Here is a 20654-nt window from a genome sequence, read left to right on the forward strand (position 1 = left end):
TAGACTGTGGAAATTGGGGCTCTGCTCTGCCAAAAACTAAGTACTCTCATTTTCTACCTTGCATAAAGCCAATACTATTACACGGGTGTGCAGTTAAACAAATATGGTCAACTGATGAGATTTCACTATTTCGAGACAGTAATTACTTCAGGAAATACAGAGGCATGATATGCTCATGGAAAGTAAAGTCACGTCAAGAGAAAGCAATCAACTGGAGGGTGCTACAGCAAAGAAGCCTTCTTCCTAATTTTTGACAGTAGCTGCCATTTGAAGTGCTTTATTAGTCCTAAGAATTAGTAGCAACAATGGGGAACGAAAAGTTGATGGCCCGAGAGGAGGGGATACAGCTGGGAAAACAGCCTTGAACATGCTGGAAAAGTCAAACGCACCATATATGAACAGAAAACAACGACTAAAGGAGATACAAACGGTTAGTAAACAGGTAAACTAAGAATGACCAATTGGACTTGGCAGGACAGGGAAGCACAGAGACCCTCCAGAAATAATAGCTATAATGACTAATGCTAAAAGCTCAGTGGACAGGTTTTAGCAGCATATTAGACACAGTTAAAGAGAAAATGGCCAAACTGGGCAGTAGAACTGAAGCAATAACCCAGAAAGCAGTGCAGAGACACACAAGAGACAGAAAGTACCAAAAGCATGGGAGCTCTCACAGAAACAGATTCGGCCAACTAACCCGCAGCAGAATAAATACAAATAAGCATGAACCCAGACACAGCACAGAGAAATGACGCGAGAGCACAGGGGGACAGTCAGGCTGAGAGCGGATGCCCAGGGCCCAGGGAAGAGACCAGGTAGTGGAGCAGGATGAGATCTTCAATGTGCACATGGGAAAGCAAACTCCCCACCTAGTAACAGTCTTTCCACAATAAGAATAAAGATGTTTTCACACAAATCATACCTGAGATAGTTAATCTTAAGGGACACATTCCAGAAGAACTGTGCTCTTGTAGAGAAAGAATATGTAGCAAAAAATAGTGGCTATAAAAGGAAGCAGCATGTGAAAGCACTGCCTGAATAAAGGAAAAGCACAAATCTTACACATACCGTTCCAGCGAACAAAAAACAGGGAACATCCCTAACTTGTTTTATGAGACCAATATAATCTTGGTAGTAAAATCTGTCAAGGATGTGCCAGAAATGAACTATTAGTGGCTTTTATAAATGTAGACACAAAAATCATAACAAAATTAGCACATTTAAATCCAGGGACATATAAAAGGCAGTAGGTGACACCTGAGTTGAATACACACATACCAAGAATACACAGCTGGTTTCAGATGTGAGAATTGATCAATGCACTAAACAGTGACATTTCTATTCAAGGGTTCTTTAACTTAGATTTCTCAATCATTCAAACTGGTATTTTTGTAAATTTCCATTAGTAGAATAAACCTCACACTGTTCTCAAAATATACACTACCTGTGGAAGATAAAAAAATGGGGGATAAAGAAAGCTGATAAAATGAAAACAAACATTGTCGCCAATAATGAAAGTAAAGGCCCAGCACAAACAGCTTCTCCACATTCCTGCCCTTGCTGGGGGAAGACAATAAGCTTGGAAGTTGCCCCAGAGCAATGCAGTGGCAGGGGTGGTGTCCTCAGAGGGTCCTAGTGTATCCGTGATAAGATCATCATGAACAGAACCAAAGAAGGCAAAAGGGAGACATCTGGCCTTCCCAGGCTTCCTTAGCGTGTTTTCCACACCTGTGAGGATCCTGAGCGAGTGCCAGGAGGAGATGGAAGAAGTGCAGCTTCACACTCCTCTCTAGAGCAGGCATTCAATCAATGGTTCACGAATGGGCTTCAGGAAGCCCATGAGAAGTGTGAAATCATATATGAAACGATGCGTTCATATGCACAGATGAATTTTTCTCACGAAAATGTAAATGGATTTACTCAGATACTCAAAGGAACCCAATACCCCACAAGAGTGCCAACATCTGACATGCAAACTTATCCGTGCAGTAGAGGCCAAAGACAGCCCTCACCATGGGCTATGAGATGACCCAAAACCCAATCCTTTCTTTGGCACTTAACCAACAAAATTTCATAGCCTTTCTTTTCCCAGTACAACTAAGGGCTAGTCCATGGTAACCTACAAAGTGAATTATTACGGGGCACTAAAATTTATAATTTATAACCTAAACCTGGGGTGTTACTAGACTTTATGGAGGTCTAATTCAGTACCAAGAAGTGAGGCTCCTGTGCAAAGCTGCAAAGCTTGGTAATGCGCCCGCGTGGGGGGCCACAAAGTCCTCATCCTCAGAAACAGCATTTCGTTCATTATCAGTGACAGCTTTATTTATAATGGATTTCAATTGCCAACATTCTTGCTCTTATAATTTCAATGTCAGTTTTCTCATTTTCACACCAGTTTACTGTGGGTTGTTTGGGTATACAACGATGAAAATTCATAGTTTTAGGAGCCATAATTTTTCAATAACTTATGAGTATCCTAAGTCATCTCCATCTTTATTTCGAAACAGATGTATAGAACCTCCCCTAAATTCTGATGCAGGAGTCACATTTTATTTGTTGGTGATGTGCTGATTAAGATCCTATGTAATTTAACTAACTTGCAACACACCATCAAGGCAAGTGTGACAAAGTTACCCAGCTATTTTTAAGTTTATGGCCACATTCTTACATAATAAAGAACAACATGTCTCCTAAGAACTTATGTATCAAAAGTACCTAAACTGGTTCATTTAATTTCATCCCAATTCTTTGATAATGTTGAGTGATATTTCCACTGGAGAGCAAGAACAGCTACTGGTAAATGTGACCAAGGCACTGATTTTGCCACTGAGAGTGATCTAAAAAGGCTTTCAGGCTAGGCACAGTGGTGTGCTCAGCACTTTGGGAGGCCAAGGTGGGAGGACGGCTTGAGCCTAGGAGTTCGAGACCAGTCTGGGCAACACGGCAAGACTCCACCTCTACAAAAAATTTAAAAATTAGTCAGTCGATGTGGCATGTGACTGTGGTCCAAGCTGCTACTCGGGAGGCTGATACAGGAGTATTGCTTGAGCCCAGAAGGTGGAGGCTGCAGTGAGCCATGATCACACTACTGCACTCCACCCTGGGTGACAGAGCAAGACCCTGCCTCTAAATCAATTAATTAAAAGGGCTTTTAATTAAAAATGGTGATAAAGTACACCATATCTTCTCTCCATTCTTCCCAGAACTCTGTTAAAATGTCAGAAAAGGTACTTTTTGGTGGTGAATGAACCATAATAGTGCATGGTGCTAAAAATTTACAGAGGGATTTAGCAGAATACCAGAAAGCCTGCCAGGGCTTTTAGGGCATAAGGCAGACGGAAGCAGGTTGATGCGAAAGAGCAGAGGAAACTGCAGAGCAAGACAACAGAGGTGAGGGGTCTTCCCAAGAAGCAGGAGCCATAGGGAACGCTTTTATTCCTGGGCTGAAACCTGAGAATTGCTCTCCAAAGAAAGCCTGAGGTTTTCTAAGGGGTGATCCCAATATGGGCACGCAGGCTGGAAAAGAAGCAGATCCCGGTTTAGGGTAACGAAAAATCAAGTCATCAGGACATGAGGCCCAGGGAGGGAGAGAAGGAGAGAGTAGAAGATGTTTACCTGCAGTAGAACAAGGATCAAACGGATATCCAACTTCTTATTAACAACACTAGACTTTGGAAAATAATAGAGAATATTTTCTGATTTCAAAAGGAAAATTATACGATCCTAGAATTCTAGACCCCACCAAATTATCAATAAGTATGAGAACAAAGTAATTGCATGTTTGAACATTATGTGCAAAAACCCAAGAAGTCTGTCAGCCATCCATTCTATAAGGAAGTGGATTAAGAAGTCTGTCAGCCATCTATTCTATAAGGAAGTGGATTAAGGAGGTGCTCCAGCAAAACAAAAATAGAATCCAAGAAACCAACACCATGGGATGGGAGAAACCATGGCAACTGAGGCAGCTAGAAACAGCAGACACCTAAAGAGAAACTGGGAGTTCCTCTGAACTTCTGAATATTCTCCTTTTATTGGCAAAGGTTTGGTGAGGCAGAATTACATTTCATACCACTTGGTTCTATGGCAAAATATACTATCATAATACTATAAATGTTACTTTTCTTATATTAAAATGTTTAGACTACACTTGCAGGAAAAGCACAGGGCGCCTAATGATAGACGGGAAACACTACAAATGTTTTAAGCCTTGTCAATATAAATCTCATCAAAACTCAGAGTGTGAAGGCACTGTCTGCTGACTCCCACATGAACTCACAAACAGAAAAGTTAAAGCTCTAATGGTGACTACAAGAAGAACTTAAGAGAAGATAACACAAACTGTACATTGTTTACCTCTGGAAACGGGGCGGGGGGTGGGGAGGGAGAAAGGAAAGAGGAAATCTCCAACTTAATTTATACCCATTCATGAGCTGCAATGTTTTTTACCATGTGCTGGTATTACTTCCATTTTTTAAAACAGTTACATTAAAAGGTCCCCCTTATCAAGAGGCGATCCATTAAATAACTGCGGTACATCTACAGGACAGAATATTATGTTCTTGTAACAAGTGAAGTAGCACGAGCATTGCGTTACTTTAGAATTTTTTTTTTTTTTTTTTTTTTTTTTGAGACGGAGTCTCCCTCTCGCCCAGGCTGGCGTGCAGTGGCGCGATCTTGGCTCACTGCAAGCTCCGCCTCCCAGGTTCACGCCATTCTCCTGCCTTGGCCTCCCGAGTAGCTGGGACTACAGGCACCCGCTACCATGCCCAGCTAATTTTTTTGTATTTTTAGTAGAGACGGGGTTTCACCATATTAGCCAGGATGGTCTCGATCTCCTGAGCTCGTGATCTGCCCACCTCGGCCTCCCAAAGTGCTGGGATTACAGGCATGAGCCACCGCGCCCAGCCTAAAGTCAGAATTTTTAAAAAGCTTTTTTTTTTTTTAACTGTGAAAGAAAAAACACAAAGTGTCATGGTCCTATGAAGAGAATGGCACTACCTCTACTGACATGCAGGATGTGACGGGACAGCTGCGTTACAGAGTGATGTGCACAGAAAACCCCTGTGTATCTCAGCAATCCCATATACATAACAGAAACTCCTCATCTATTACATATACCAGAATCCAGTGCTGACACAAACTGGTGGGTAGGTACCCTTCCATATTTTTCCTATGTACACACACACAACATTTTGTAAGCCTAAAAAGCTGGCACAAAAAGCAAACCAACTTCACAAGGACAAGCCAGAGAGTCCTTGGGGGATGTCCTCCCAGGAAACTCAAAACGGTAGCAGCTAAGTCTCCCTGGAGAGGGAGGCTGGGAAGAGCATCTGACACAACTGCTCCCTTCATCCTTCGAGGGAGCAATCCAGGAAATGCAAGGCTGTCTACTTCACATGGTTTCCTGAGGATATGGGTAGAAAACATTTCCAGTAAAAGCTTTACTACAATGTTATACAGTGAAAATTAAAATACAAACCATTCCTCCATGTGCCAGTGTCATCTGCTAATTTGTACAACATCTTGTTTCAATGATCTGAGAGGCCTACACAAACAGAGTAACCACAGTCTATCAATTATGCTGAGAAAAGAAAAAAATATATATACATGAAAAAAGACACAGATGTTGTTTGGCCGTGTCCACACCCAAATCTCATCTTCGATTGTAGTTCCCATACTCCCCACGTGCTGTGGGAGGCACCCGGTGGGAGGTAATTGTATCACGGGGGCAGTTACCCTCATGCTGTTTTCGTGATAGTGAGTGAGTTCTCACAGGATCTGACGGCTTTGTAAGGGGCTTTTCCCCATTTTGCTGGACACTTCTCCTTGCTGTTGCCATGTGAAGAATGATGTGTTTGCTTCTCCTTCCGCCATGATTGTAAGTTTCCTGAGGTCTTCTCAATCATGCTGAACTGTGAGTCCATTAAACCTTTTTCCTTTATAAATTACCTAGTCTTTGGTATGTCTTTATTAGCAGCATGAGAACACACTAATACAGATACAAAGGAAACATACAAAATAGTAACAAAAGTTGCTTCTATGCAAAGGGATTAATCATGTCTCTTCCTAGTTTTGCATTTCTGCAAAGTATGCACAGTCTGTAACAAGCATATTTTGTTTCTAAATAAAAAATTAAATCTTTCAGAAGAAGCTCGGAAATGTAGTTTTCTCCAAAGACTTAGCAGCCGAGGCAAGGGAAGGCACGCAGGGGTGCTGCTGCGCAGCCAGCACAGGCGCAGGCCCCGCCCAGGCCAGCCCCACCCTGGGGCTGAAGATGGAGAAAAGGCCAATTCCAAGACTGATCCTGTTCAGAAGATAAAAATGAGCTCAAGCAGCTGTTCCTGCCGCTGTAACCTGAGGAATTTCGCCCTGGGGACACTGAGAGATGCATAGTAGATACCACCTTAATCAGCATCCCCGAAAGCACTTACCTTTTCACCCCAGGATGACCCAACCTTGCTCAAAGGATTTAGTCTGCACTCAGCAAGAATGCAACATACAGTTCCTTATGGCAAGAGGATGGATGACAAGGGTGAGATCAGTTAATTCACAAATATGTATCTCTTCAGCATTTTGCTTTGCAGGGGGAAAAAATACCCTTAAAAGATAAGCAAGCATCCCTACTACTTAATGCGGTGACATCCTGGCCCCAGATTTTAGGTGAGACACTAAATCCCCTTGACCCACAATACCACGTGTTATGTAACAGCACCAGAAACTCACACATTTGAACTTCAGAGCAAGTGAATAATTCTTTACATGCATTATAGATGAAAGAAGAAAAACCATACGACTTCTGCAAGAGTCCTTGGGCTTAATGGACACAAATTTTAAAAGCTACCTCAACTATTAAGTTTAAATAGTAAACATGTAAAACATTTACATAGTAAACATCCTTCAAAATCCAAGGATGCAGAAAAAGGGGAAGAGATTATGCTGAAGTCAAAAGATGTATACCTATAAGAAATCAGTGATCTGGCTGCTAATTTGACTGGGATGTAAATGGCATCTGATGATACAGACAATCTAACTGGGTTTCTTATTCCTTGCTCTGTCAGGGACAAGTTGAGTGATCCAGAGACATCGCCCTGACCGGCTCATGCCCCATGAGGAAGCGGGTGCACTGCTGAACCAATTCAGCAGACAGCTTTCCCATCACAGCGGCCCAGCATTCACTCACTCTGTGACTCATAGATGGTCAAAGCAGACCACCTCCTCGTGCCCACCAACCAATGAGGTCAAACATCCAAAACCATGTATTTCTGCATTTCTAGGGCAAAGGAATAGATTAATTTCAAATATTGTTTGTCACTGGAAGTTTGGTCGCCTTAAATCTTCCCTGGGCCCTTACAAAGCAAGAGGCTCACAAAGCCTGTCTGTGAGTGGATACATGACTTGAAAAAGTGTATTCCAAAAAGATCATGCCACTTTGCTGTTGTTTCAAATAAAAGCTCTCCAATCCATTCCCCATATCCAGCTCTCTACAGGTCAGTGCAACCCTATGACCAGGATTATGAACACAGAGTTGGAAGTTTGCCTGCTTGAGGATCCAGCAATGCAGCCCCCTGGCTCTGAGGCTACTGTCACCCTGCAGCGTCTCAAGCGTTCCCTCTGGCAGGAGCAGGTTAGTAACAGTGCCTGCTGCAGATGGCTGCAGCAAAGGCTGAATAAAATAATGTAGGCAAAGAACTCAGCACAGTTCCTGCATGGAGGAAAAACTCAGTAAATGTTAGCTATTACTGGAGGTGATGATGACAATGCTAAGGTGACGATGACAACCTCAACAATGTTATTAATAGCAACCAAATTACTGAGCCAATGGGAGAGCCCAGATAAGCTCTTAAGCAATAAAAATTAAGTGATGTTGAATATTTTTTAATGTTTGTTTCAGTATAATCGGACCTTTAAAAAAACATTCAGCCTAAGCCTCGAGACTCTGCAAAAGCAAAGCCCTCCCCTGACCCTGGCATCCACTACACAGGCTACGCACCTGCCCGGGATGACGGATGGGCCTGAGCATCAAGGCTTTATGAACAAAAACACCAAGGCACCACTCTGAGGGGGGTGCTGGGGTTATCTGTGGTGTCTGTGGACAAGTATGTCACAATGGTGCTTGGATATCTTCCTGAGTTCAGCAATGTGAATGGGGATACATGTGTCCTGACTTGACACAGCTGATAAGCCACGCTTCCTTTCTGTTATTATCCATGTCTTAGCTATGACTCCATCTGAAAGCTGGTAAGCCTTTTAAAGGGTAGGAGCCAAGACAACCTCCAAGCCTTCCCTGGTCTAAGCCACCGCCTAATATCAGAATGTGCTGGATAAGTAGTTTTGGTTTAGGATGGCAACCTCTGATTGGTATGTACAGTATGTCTACTAAGCATAATATTTATTAAAAGAACACTTAATGCCACATATGTGTTAGATGGCATGGCTTTCCTCAATATATAAAAGAATTCTGGTGCTTTAACAGGTGCTCAAAAATATTTTTAACTAACTGAATTATAAATTTTCTTATACGTGCTATTCATAACAGCAGATTGCTTACAAAAGTAAAAGCTACTTGTGACTTCCAGTTTGAAATATCTGAAAAATTTAGAAAGTAGCTGAGCTAAAATTGATCTCTGCACTTGTCGAAGAGGGGTCACTGGGCTGCAGCTGTGTTCATTCATTGTGAGGGCTCCCTAAACACGGACTGATACTGAAGAACCCTCATGTGCTGCAGAGGCACCTCTGAGCAGGACTGCTCAAGTATCAGAGAGCTTTGCCAGGTTCAACTCTCAGGGCAGCTTCCTAGTGGCCGTTAATAGGTGACGCTGTACAGACACTCCCTTTCAGGATGCTTTAAAAAACAGACAAGGAAAGAGTTCAGAGTAAACTGAAAAATTCACATATATATATTTTTGTTTTGTTTTGTTTTTTTGTTTTGTTTTTTTGAGACAGAGTCTTGCTCTGTCGCCCAGGCTGGAGTGCAGTGGCATGATCTCAGCTCACTGCGACCTCCACCTCCTGGGTTCAAGCAATTCTCCTGCCTCAGCCTCCCGAGTAGCTGGGACTACAGGTGTGCGCCACCACGCCTGGCTAATTTTTGTATTATTAGTACAGATGGGGTTTCACCATGTTGGCCAGGCTGGTCTTGAACTCCTGACCTTGTGATCCACTCACCTCAGCCTCCCAAAGTGCTGGAATTACAGGCGTGAGCCACCGAGCCTGGCCATTTCAACCAATATTTTAAAATTCACCATCACATTTTAGTCCCCAAAATATCCCTAGGAAAAGCGTGCAAGCAAGGCAAGTAGATTTCCCTTTGCGCAGACAAATAAAACTCAACTAAGTTTAGTCAATGAGTGAAATACTTAAACATTCTGCCTCCAACTCCAGCCATCTTCCTATGGCTACCCACATGGCCCCAGCACCCCTTAGGGCCTGTGTACACAGGACACACGTGGCCCCTCACAACTCACAGGGGGGCATCCTCCCTGTGACACTCTCCATCTTTGAGATCATAACTCTGGGGATCATGACCTTATCTCCCCAGAACTTCCTGGTTATCACATGTCATCTTGGGGTCATTAATAATAGCAGGCCCTTTCACTCTCAAAAGTGTCCTTGTTCAAGCAGTAAATCACATGGTCACCTATTTACAACACAAGCCTGCATCCCCCAAATGGGAAGTGGGACCAAAGGTCTGCAGAGGCTGCCGGCTCCTCACACCAGGCAGACTGACCAAGAGGAATGTGGGTGACTCAGGACCATCCCCCCTTTATTTCCACCCAACTGCATTTAGAACAGAATCCGAATCTCACCATGCAACTCTACACAGAGATACACACCGAGAGGAAGGCTCGCCCCCGACCCCAAGCCCTGGCCCCAGCCCAGAAAGTCCAGGGAAGAGAAGAGGGAAGGGTTATGAGGAGGCCCAGGGATAGGGGAAGTCCACCAAGGGCCTTATGTTCATGTCTAGGCAACCTTCACTCATCTACGGCAGATATGAAGTCCCTGTGCCTCTTTACACCGAATAAAAAAAGGCAATTCCAGAAAAGACACCTGAGCTAGACTCAAAAATGATGAGCCAATTTCTATCATTTTCAGGGGGAAAACCAGTATTTTCTTGAAGAAGGGATGTAGGCAAGACATGAGGTATGCAGAGACACCATTCCCATACCTGCTCCTTCCCTGATGACAGAAGCTGTAGCTGGGCACTTTGGGGGGCACCTCAGAGAGTCAAGATGACCATGAAATGTAACAAAAGCTCAATCTCACTAGTAAGCAGATCCATGAGAATCAAAACTACAGAAAAATACCACACACACCTGCCCAGAATGGTAAAATTTAAGAAGACAGAAACTTCCAAAGCAGTTGATGCCACATGGGGAGTGTGGTGAAAGCAGGCAGTTGAGTGCCCAACGAGGCACCATGCCAGCATCACCCGCTAACGCTGAAGTGCGTGTGCTCACAGCCAGCCCATCCACCCCAGCAACACCTGTGCTTCTTTACCAAAACACATGTATCAGTATGGTCAGAGCAGTTTTGCTTATAATGGACCCAAACTGGAAACCGTCTAACTATCCATCGTCAGCAGAATGAATACATGATATGGTCAAACAGCAGACTACTATGTACAGCAATAAAAACGAACAGGCAACAACATGGGCAAGTCTCATCACACATGTAATACTGAACAGAAGAAAACACACAAAAACACATCCTTTGATTGCATTTATATGTTAAAAAATAGGCTAAGCATAGGACTTTTAGGGCAATGAAACAATTCTGCATACTGTAAGGATGGATCCATATCGTCATAAATGTGTACAAACCCATAGAATGTCCAACACTAAGAGTGCACCCTCATGGAAACTATGAACTCTGGGTAATGAGGTGTCAACGTGGGGTCATCAAGTGTAACAAATCCACGGCTCCAGATACAGATGTTGATAATCGGGGAGGCTGTGCCTGTGTGGGGGCAGGGGGCGTATGGGAAATCTTTGTACCTGTCCCTCAATTTTGCTGTAAATGTAAAACTGCTCTAAAAAATAAAGTCTATTAAAAAGTTAAAAGTTAAAAACAAACAGGCACACCTAAACAAACGGGTTGCAGGATACAAGCTCAAGTGACAAACCTGTCACCCACAGCAGTCAGTGGCAGGCGCCCATGCTAACAGGAGGAGCTTGAGGAAGACTTCAGGGACTGCAGCGCTCCGTGTGCTGGCCTGTGTGGAAGGCACAGCCCAGCGGGCTCTGCGATGCTTCACTCAGCTGCGCCTTCCTCTTGTGCGCTTTCCTGCCTGCGTAACGCTTCTCAACAACACAGGTAGACCCTGATTGTCTTACAAGTCACTGCTAATGAGCTGAGAGACGAAGGAGCGCCCCAGCCCTCTCCACCTGAGCTCTCACTAGCACCATCCCCTCACAGAGCAGAGTATGGGAAAGGGATGAGTGTCCAAAGAGGATGGACAGACGGGCAGAGCTCAGCACAGCACTCAGGAGTACCTTCCAGAAGGTAAAAACTGACAGAGATGCACCCACTGCATTTAGGAAGCAGCAGAAGAATCTTGGCTTTCTGTCCATGAGATCTGATGGCTTATTACTTTTTTAAATAATGGTAAAAAACTAATTACCCAATCAAAATAAATGAATCCTGACAGCAACTATAACTAGAAATATTTAAAGAGCCATTAATGCTAGCAACTCCTTGAATATTACAATTTCCAAAAGGATTGATACCTGCTTAAATATATTAGGTTTATTAATCAAACTGTTATAGGTGAGGAGTTTAATCTCCTAGGAATTAAAATACATCATTGTCAGTAGCAATTGTTTAGTTCAATTCCTGCAGAAAAAGGTAAGTGAAAAACAAAGGGTAAACAAATTCTCCACACCCCTGCCTCACTGGCTCTTTGACAACTCGGTCCCCAAGTCACCACACCCATGTAAAGACTTGCCGGATGGTAGAGAAAACACAGCCATTACTTGGAACAGAAATGTACTGGTTTTCAAATTCGTGGGAAATAAGAAAATAATTATTTCATAGAATAAACAGATGAACATTTTAAGGTTTGTTTCATGAATGGAAAATGTTAAACATGCTACCCTGAGGTTAATTCCACCACTTTCCAAGCATATGACTGAAAATGGTTTCTCCTCAAGGAAGAAAATTATGCAGAGGAAAGATTCTCACATTTTCTTCTCAAGATGTGGAAGTGAAAAGGTCAAGTAAAAATAAATACAAAGTAAACTGACTAATTTGAGCTGCTTTCCTCCCTGCACCCAGCTAATAGAGCAGAACGTTAAAAATAAAAGTGGTCAGAATTTTTCAGAGCGCGGACTGTGAGGTAAAAATAGATGCTCACACCGCACTTGCAGCTGAAGCGTGACTAGAGGCAGCCCCCACGCTACTTGTGGCTTTCCACTCATGTCTATAACGACAAAAAGAGAAAAACTCCTCACAGCATGGCTGAAAACTACATACTGACACACAACCTCATACAGAAAGTTTTCAAAGGAAAATTTCAGGGGCAAATAAATGACTTTTGCTTAAAACCAGCGTGATTTGGCTTCTCTATCACCAAAAGCATCCAAAAAGAGGGGCATCAAGACGTTGGTTTTAATAGTAAACCTGGAAACAACCAAAAGGTGCACTGCTAGGTTAAAAAAAACCAAAGCCCGTCCATTTATTCTTCAACAAGTATTTGAGTGCCTTCCACATGCTAGGAGGATGGGACAAAAACAAAAGTCTCCATCTACACGGAGCCTCCAGGCTTGGGGGGCGCAGAGCCCCGTGCGCCGACATCAGGAGGTGGTGACGCACGCGACGCACAAAAACAAATCAGCCTCCAGACTGATAAGGAAAGGTGGATACTTTTCCACCTTTTGACCAAGCCATTAAAATCCAGGTCACAGAAAAACAGCCTACAAAATGGGAAACTGCTCCTGACTCGTTAAACAAAGGCGTTCATGACAACTCGGTGGTGCCACAGGACTCATGTGCACACACACGCGCACGCACACACACGTGCACACATATATGCGCACACAAGCGCACACACGCGCACGCACACACACGCACACGCACGCGCGCGTGCACACACACGTAAGGAGGAGGCAGCAGTGCAGACTGGTGATTCCCGCATGAACCCCAGAGCCTAGTCTGGTCCTAGCTCTGTAGCTGAGAGCTGTGCCATCCTCAGCAAGGGCTTACTCAAAGTCCTTTTGCCTCTGTTGATTCAGCCCCAAAAGTAGAGTCCTAACAATGCCACCTCCTTCAGATGTGTTTGCAGGGCTCTGCTCAAGTGGCCCAACCTCTGGCTGGCTTGGCCTGGGCTGCAATCACACAGCCTTCAAAGATGGAATGCTATCCTAACTAAATTCTGTGTTTAATCTGTATCAGGTACCTTCCAGCCATGTGTCTTATGAAATCCATAATGAATACAGAGCCATCCTAAGAAAAAAGGTCAAAGTGTGGAAACTACCTAAATTTAACAACTCCTGGGTTTAGGGATGTGGGTGTGGTGGTTGGAAGGAAGGAGAAACAGCCCAGAATAATCCACAGTAGAGCGGGGGCATCCTGGCAGCCTGTGCATGCAGGTGCATGAGAATTTGGTACCTGCTTCCTAGGAAATCTAGGGAGAGTTACTGCTGCTTTTGTTACAAAGTCTATTTCAAAGCACACTGAGAATAAATTTAGAAGTTAACAATCATAAACTTTAATGCTCTTTTAAGCTGAAAAGGCAACTGCCTCTTCGCCTTTATTTAATACATCATCTCCAATGAAGCATGTACATGAGAAATAGCACCATTATTAGAAATAGCTATCAAGTGAGACTTTTGATTATTTGCAAATCTGTAAGAAATGGTATCTTGGTAAAGTGTATGGGCCATGTTTATGCACGTGTATATGTGCATATGTGTCTGTTCATACCTTTTTCCCATTTTCCTAGGATTTCGGGTTTCTTCTCCCTCAACTTTTAAAACATTTATGATATGCTACAAAGGTTTTCTCACAATTGGTATTTTTGTCTTTCGACCTTATTGTGTTTTTCTGTTTTGTTTTTGGTCAGGCAAAAGTTGTTACTTTTTTTTTTTTTTTTGAGACAGGGTCTCGCTCTGTCACCGAGGCTGGAGTGGCACCATCATGGCTCATTGCAGCCTTAACCTCCTGGGCTCAAGTGATCCTCCCACGTCAGCCTCCCAAGTAGCTGGGACTACAGGTGTGTGCCACCACGCCCAAATAATTTTTGTATTTTTTGTAAAAATAGGTTTTGCCATGTTGCCCAGGCTGGTCGCAGTATTTTGGAATGCAGTCAAATGCATCCATCTTTTCTTTGTTGAAGCTGAATTTTGAGTTACACCTTTAAAAAAGCCTTTCCCAACACATAGGTAATATTCAACCATGTTTATGTCTAACACTGGAACAGCCGTCTTTTTCACACTGAGTTCTCAGACCCACTTGCAGCCTATGTTTGTATGTGGTGTAAGGTATAAATCCTAATGATGTATTTTACAAAATGGAGTCCAATTGTCCCAAGAACATTGACTCTAACAATTTATCTTTGACCCAACAATCTGAGATACTGTCTTTATCATATACCAGATTTCCATCTATATATGAGCTTATTTCCTCCATTGGTCTGTCTGGCTCTTCATGCAACCTTGCCACACTATTTTCCATATAGCCTTTGCAGTATGTTTTAATATCTAGTAGAGCTATTCTCCTTTTCTTGGCTTTTTCTTTTCTAAGTTTTCCAGGTATTCATGCTATTTCAATTTTAGAATCGACATGTCCAGCCCAAGAAAAAAAAACTGAGTCTTTTTGCTTTCATATATTAGCATCACATTAAATTTGTAAATTACCTGACAACGGACGTCTTAATGAGCCAAGCCATCTTAACCAAGAACAAGGTGTCTTCACCTGCTCAAGGCAACTTCTGTGTCTTTCTCGACTTATTGTTTTCCTCACTTAGCTTTTGAACAGTTCTCATTACATTTATTCCTAAGTATTTTCTCGTTGTTGCTATTGTTAATGGAGTTGTCTCTTCCATAATATCTTCTGATTATTTTTGTATATATGAATAACATTGACGTTTGCATATTAATTTTGTACTTCTACTGGACAGGACTGCTCTAGGGTTTTCCAGGTACTCCCAAAAGAGGTAGTTTTATTTCTTCTTTTCCACATGGTATGCCTTTGCTTTTTCTTTCCTTTACTCAACCCAGCCAGTGGGTACATTTGGATTCCTCCATACTGACTAATGAAACTGCACATCTGTGCTTTGTGCAGCCTCTTCCTGCCTTGCCACAAGCCCTGCTCTGACTCACTCAACTCTAGCACCTATTCTTTGCTTTGGGGAGATACAACTGACACAGAGAAGAGACAAATTTGCATCCCAAAAGTGTATCCGGCCGTATTTATTCTCAATAATACCTTCTTTACCTTTCTGGCTCTTGTTTAACTATAGTTAAGTTAAATTTGTGTACCTCCCACTGGAAGAACCCTATCATAGATAGCACTAAAAATGGTTTATTAAAGAAAAGTGAGCTAAATATTTTAAGTTGCTCGGAAGTTCCCAAGTCACTCATTATCCGGAGAGTAAGAGAAAAGGGGGACAGCTAAAAGCGCCAAGGCCTGTGGCTCCCCAGAGTTCTCGTGGGTTTCTAAGTGCAGACTCACGGCTAAGAAACGGAGTGCAGGCATCCCAGCACTTGGCCTAGACACCCCCTCTCTCTCCACGTCACGTATTTAGGATGGCCTTAGAGACATGATGATAAACACACTGAGAGCAAGGCTAAGTTAAGTGACAGATGATATCTGTACTTAATACACGAGTCTAGGTTGCAACATTAAACACAACCACAACCCACGCTGAACACAGAGGGTTTTGTTAAATATCATAAAAAGGCTTTAAACTCAGCAGGCAACATAGCCAAGTAGAGAAAGGACCTATAAAAAAAAAGCCTCCCACGGGATTTAACAAGCCTGCTACGAGATACAATTGCAATAAAGGCAAAGAAAGGAATACTGCTGTGGATGAGGAAAGAAAGCGAACAGCTAAGAACAACTTCATCAGGTTGAGAAGCAAACAATCCTAAAACACGACATGACATCAGGATAGCTTGTTCTTACAAAAGAATTTCTGCACTAGATTGTTGGTATTCCTTTACAGTTGTTTTACAGAACAAAGACAACACTATCACTAGCAAAAAGCCTAAAAAAGCAAAGAAGCTGATTTCAGCCAAAATTCCTAGACATGGGTATACTATGAAAAAATAACTCACTCGACAAGTTCATAATCATAATGACTGGAGAGTTTCTTGGAACTTCACCTCCACAGACAGACGAATCATGTTTCCAGTCCCCTATCTTCTTGCAATCAACAATACATTTTCACGAAGGAAGCCAGTCCTTGAAATCATCTGCATACTGAGAAACATACTCACATATGTGTGTGTGTGCATGAAGCAAATTTAGTAAAGAACATAAAAGCAACACAATGTTAGAATGCTTTTAGCTTTAGTGTTCAAAATAATTCCTTATTTCCTTAGAGCTCGTACGAGTTTTCTCTTTTAAAATATATTCAATTAATTGTGATCTGAGAAGGAACAGATGAGGACCAGTCAGGAGCAGCTGAAGGAAACAAAGAAAGCAGCCTTCCACCTCTTGTATCATACTTAGGCCAAAATGAAACCAGTGCTCCTCTAGAAAATCATAAATTACATAAATATTAAAACACAAAGAAGCAGGCTGGGTGCAGTGGCTCATGCCTACAATCCCAGCACTTTGGGAGGCCAAGGCAGGCAGATCATTTGAGGGTCAGGAGTTTGAGACTAGCCTAACCAACATGGCGAAACCCCATCTCTACTAAAAATATAAAAATTAGCCAGGTGTGGTGGCAGGCACCTGTAATCCCAGCTACTTGGGAAGCTGAGGCAGGAGAATTGCTTGACCCCAGGATGTGGAGGTTGTGGTGAGCCAAGATCGTGCCACTGCTCTCCAGCCTGGGTGACAGTGGCAGACTCCATCTAAAAAAAAAAAAAAAAATACAAAGAAGCAATGATGCATGCAAAGCATAACATTTCTGTTATGCTGTTATGTTAATCACCTGGGAAGTAAAGCCAAAGCTTCACACGCCATCCTTGTCTCCACTTTAACCCTGTTAGGTAAGTTTCTCCAACTCAACCTTTTTATCCAACTCTGTTCTCAGAACCTGGGTGCTTCATACTTGGGAGCATTTCCCCAAGGGAAACATAGAGACTTTATATCAATGTCATACACATCTAGACCCCTTGTAGCCAGCAGGCATCCCAAAAAAACTTCAAAGAGCAGGTGTGGAGCTGCTCTGTGTGAGGCCACCCAGGACAGCAGGAGGCATCTGCAGCAGCATGGGCTGCCTGCCAGCGCCAGGGAAAGTCCCTACTCCCCAGAGCACATGCTTGCCACTGCTGACATTTCCCTGCTTCCAGCCCTTCACAGGGGGCCCAGCAATGCCATGTCCATTTTATTTAGCCAAAACAGACCACCTCAACTTTGCTAGAGGTTATTGCTAGTAAGTATGACGGGAGTTTCATCTCAACCTTTGAAGATTCTCTTCTTGAGAAACACCTCGAGTTCTGGGTTCATCCCTCATTCCTTGTATCTCCAAGCTGCAGGAAGGCCTGTCCATGCCCTGACCCCCACTGTGTCTCCACTGACCCAATTCTTCCCTGCTCTTTCTTGGAACTCACTCTATCCCAGGAGTCCCCAGTCAAATGGGTACAGTAGCAACAGCCTCTCTCCCCCGACAATGCTCCTTTACAGCCTCCACTGCACAGGACAACTCCAGAATCCAAGCTGACAGCACCCGGACAGCACCTCACTCTTCACAGAAGTGACTGTAGCACATAAATATATCCCACTGCACCAAAACTAACCACAGCCATATCACAGATACCCAAGGCTGCCAGGCACAAGGAGACAGACGAGAAAGGGGAAGCCCAAGTGGAAGGAGAGGGCGGCAGGCCTACCTCGCTGAAGGGAACAGAACGCACTTGTGAAGAAGTACACGAGCTAGCTGAACGCATGCTCCAGGAGGGACCCCCCTCCCCAAAAGTGAACCCCTTGGAGATCAACCGTCACTGACCCCTGGGGCCTGGTTCGATAAGTGTGCCCTGACTACTCGGTTTTCAAAACCAAAGGATATACTGTGTAAGGGTAACAGACAGAGTTCAGAAATCAAAGAAAACTAGTGGAACCATTTACACAAAAGTCAGGATAATTATTTATTTGGAGCAGAAGATAAGGACACCAGGAAGTGTTTTTTAAAAAAACACTTATTTTTAAAGTAAACGTTATTTTTAGAACAATTTTAGATTTGAAGAAAAATTGAGCAGATGTGACAGAAAGGCCCCACAAACCCCACACCCATTTTCTATTATTAAGCTCTTACATTAGTTGGTTTAATACAGGAGTCCCAACCCCTGGGCCATGGAGAAGTAACAGTCCATGACCTGTTAGGAACCGGGCTGCAGAGAATCAGCTCCTGCCCTGATTCTGTCAGATCAGTGGCAGCATTAGATTCTCATAGGACTGGAACCCTATTGTGAACTGCGCATGTGAGGGGTCTAGGTTGCACATTCCTTATGAGAATCTAATGTCTGATGATCTGCCACTGTCTCCCCTTAGCCCCTGATGGGACCATCTAGTTGCAGGAAAACAAGCTCAGGGCTCCCACTGATTCTACACGATGCTGAGTTGTATAATTATTTCATTATATATTACAATGTAATAACAGAAATAAAACGCGCAATAAATGTAATGCGCTTGAATCATCCCCAAACCATTCTCCCAGCCCCCACCTCAGTCCATGGCAAAATTGTCACCAGTCCCTGGTGCCAAAAAGGTTGGGGACTGCTGGTTTAACGGATCAGTATTAATTAACACATTGTTATTAACTGAAATCCACACTTTCGTCAGATTCAGTCGTCCAGGATCCCACGTGACATTGAGATGTCATGGCTCCCTAGGACCCTCTTGGCTGTGAGTTTCTCAGACTCTTCTTGGTTTTTGACTGTTCTGAGGAAGCTGTCCCTCAGCTGGGATCTGTCTGATGTTTTTCTCATGGTACAGGAAGGGACTGAGTTTGGGGATGAAGACCCCAGAGGTGAAGGCCCACTGTCACTCCACTGTATCGGGCACACCCTGTCACCGTGACTGACCACTGTGAGGCTGACCTGACCCCTGCTGGGTTGAGGCCCCCACTCCATGCTGTCCTCTCTGGAAGGAAGTTGCTCTGCACAGCCCTTGTCTTGGGGTAAGGGTTGTGCTCCACCTCCTGGAAGACACAGCAGATACAGAGATGATTTGGAATTCTGCTGGAAAAGGAGCTTTGTCTCTTCTCCCCATTTATCAGTCATTTATTTATGTCAGTCTGGACTCATGGATATTTATTTATCTCTGGGCTATAATCCAATACTACTTTGTTTTGTTGTAGAAATTGTTCCAGCTTTGGCCACTGGGAGCTCTTTCAGTTGGCTCCTGGGTCCCTTTGACACAACGCATTGATGTGGGTGTGGTTATGTTTTTTTCTCGGCATTTCCTTGCCATTTCCTTGGCATTCCTGGCACTTGTGTATTTCCTGCCCAGTCCTAGAATCAGCTATTTCTCCAATAAAGAACCCTCACTCTATTTTTTATATGCTCTTTTATGGAACATACAGCTACATGTTTTAAAAATATAGTTGTGGTACCAGCTGGTTTTGCTGCCTTGAATCCATCCCCTTCTTTCTGATAACAGCACCCCAAATGTGCTGAGGAAACTGCCTTCTCCCATTGAACTGCCTGCGTAATTACTTCCAAGAAATCAAAAATTATTTTAAACCCTTGTGCTGATAACAGACAGACACCAAGGTAAGGAAGATAATTATAGAAATTCTGATTTAGAATTAAAATAAGCACATTGGCCAGGCATGGTGGCTCACACCTGTAATCCCAGCAACTTGGGAGGCCAAAGAGGGAGGATCGCTTGACCCCGGCAGTTCAAGACTAGCCTGGGCAACATAGCAAGACTCCGTCTCTACAAAAAATAAAAAAAGTTAGCTGGGTGTGGTAGTGCACCTGTAGCCCATAGTCCCAGCTACTCAGGAGGCTGAGGTGGGAGGATCACTTGAGCCTGGAAGTTGAGGCTGCAGTGAGCGATGATTACCACTGCACTCCAGCCTGAGTAACCGAGTGAGACCCTGTCCCAAATAAATAAATAAGCACAAAATATGTTCACTTTAAAATAAACCATGTCTGGCAAAAGTATGTCCACCACTGTTACTACTGATCCCTTACACAATTTTAAGCAGCACTCATCTCCCACGTAACAGTCAGCAAGACTGGTGTGCTAACATACCCAGCATTCAAAAACTCCAAAAGCTTGTGTATTAACTATACACTATCCAGAAAATTTCACATGCTTTCTGCTTCGGGAAGGAAATATTAAAGCTCTACGATGGTGAAGTTCATTACAATTTCCAAAAGCAAAAGGATCACTGATTACTTAAGAAGCAACGCTTCCTTTAAACTCCAGTACAGGAGGTAAATGTTACACACTAGCAAAACTTTTGAGAAACATTTAAAAAGGTTTTCGTTACATCACAGATACACTTAATCATAACGTCAAAGCCTCTAAAACAA

The 20654-nt window shown here is 43.3% G+C and overlaps 1 protein-coding gene across 9 annotated transcripts in view; it reads right to left on the reverse strand.

The window, feature by feature from the left end:
• ADARB1 (adenosine deaminase RNA specific B1) overlaps nt 1-20654 on the reverse strand; it is a 155114-nt gene that overhangs the window by 107179 nt on the left and 27281 nt on the right. Inside the window, exon 1 of one of the 9 annotated variants that reach the window (XM_063640496.1) lies at nt 3619-3696. The exons of the other annotated variants lie outside the window; for them this stretch is intronic. The gene's annotated coding sequence lies outside the window, so the exon portion shown is untranslated. Of the gene's footprint in view, nt 1-3618; nt 3697-20654 lie in introns of those variants that run through there. 9 annotated transcript variants of the gene reach the window in all.

This window comes from Symphalangus syndactylus, chromosome 5, assembly GCF_028878055.3.
Source record: "Symphalangus syndactylus isolate Jambi chromosome 5, NHGRI_mSymSyn1-v2.1_pri, whole genome shotgun sequence".
NCBI lineage: Eukaryota > Metazoa > Chordata > Mammalia > Primates > Hylobatidae > Symphalangus > Symphalangus syndactylus.